Genomic DNA, 1,403 nt, shown 5'->3' with positions numbered 1-1,403 from the left:
AAAAAAAAAAAAAAAAACACATACACACACACACACACACAGCCAGGCCAATCGTGATTTTACCAGATACCAACAAACCTGGAGGAAGAGAACATAACTTAACCCCAGCCTGCTCTGGCTCCCCTTTCCCACATCTCACTGCCACATCGACAGGGCTCCTGTATAATAACAGGGGATACAAGCGAAAGAACTGCTCATCTCAGAACTTATTTGAGAAATCTCTAGGAAACCCTAAAGACAACAGGGAGACAAAAACTAAGACACCAGAGATTTAAGCCTCGGACACCTATAGTTAACAAACAACACACATGGCACAACCCCTAAACCAGACCAACATAAAACTTCACACAGAAAGTCCATTTACCTCTTCCTGGTTCGGCACCACCAGCCGTCAACAAAAACTTGTAAGGCATAATAAAAAACAAAAAACACAGTTTGAAGACACAGCAAACATCAGAGCCAGACTTAAATATGGCAGAGATGTTGGAATTATCAGACCAAGAAATGGAATACAACTATTATTGATATGCTAAGGGCTCTAATGGAAAAAAGTGGACAACATGAGATTACAGACTGATGATGGGAACAGTAGAGGTAGACATTCTAAGAAATAATCTAAAGAAAATGTGAAGGCCAGGCATAGTGGCTCATGTCTGTATCCCAGCACTTTGGGAGGCCGAGTTGGGCAGATCATTTGAGGTCAGGAGGTCAAGACCAGCCTGGCCAACATGGTGAAACCCCATCTCTACTAAAAAATACAAAAATTAGCTAGTGTAGTGGCATGCACCTGTAATTCCAGCTACTTGGGAGGCTGAGGTGGGAGGATCACTTGAACCCAGGAGGTGGAGGTTGCAGTGAGCCGAGATCATGCCACTGCCCTCAAGCTTGCGCAACAGAGTAAGACTCCGTCTCAAAAAAAGAAAATAAAAGAAAGAAAATGCATGAAGTTGGCTGGGCACAATGGCTCACACCTCTAATCCCAACACTTTGGGAGGCCAAGGTGGGCAACTCACTTGAGGTCAGGAGTTCAAGACCAGCCTGGGCAACATGGTGAAAACCCATCTCTACTAAAAATACAAAAATTACTGGGAGGCCGAGGCAGGCGCATCACAAGGTCAGGAGATCGACATCATCCTGGCTAACATGGTGAAACCCAGTCTCTACTAAAAATACAAAAAATTAGCCGGGCGTGGTGGTGGGCACCTGTAGTCCCAGTTACTTGGGAAACTGAGGCAGGAGAATGGCGTGAACCCGGGAGGCAGAGCTTGCAGTGAGCCGAGATCGTGCCACTGCACTCCAGCCTGGGCGACAGAGTGAGACTCCATCTGAGATTAAAAGCAGAGAAGGAAGGTCACAGGACCCCGGGTGGAAGGAGAGCACAGGATGTTTATTGAGCCGTGTTC

Source organism: Mandrillus leucophaeus, unplaced genomic scaffold (assembly GCF_000951045.1).
Source record: "Mandrillus leucophaeus isolate KB7577 unplaced genomic scaffold, Mleu.le_1.0 Scaffold939, whole genome shotgun sequence".
Lineage (NCBI taxonomy): Eukaryota > Metazoa > Chordata > Mammalia > Primates > Cercopithecidae > Mandrillus > Mandrillus leucophaeus.
The sequence above is the reverse complement of the archived record's forward strand: the minus strand, read 5'-3'. Positions refer to the sequence as shown.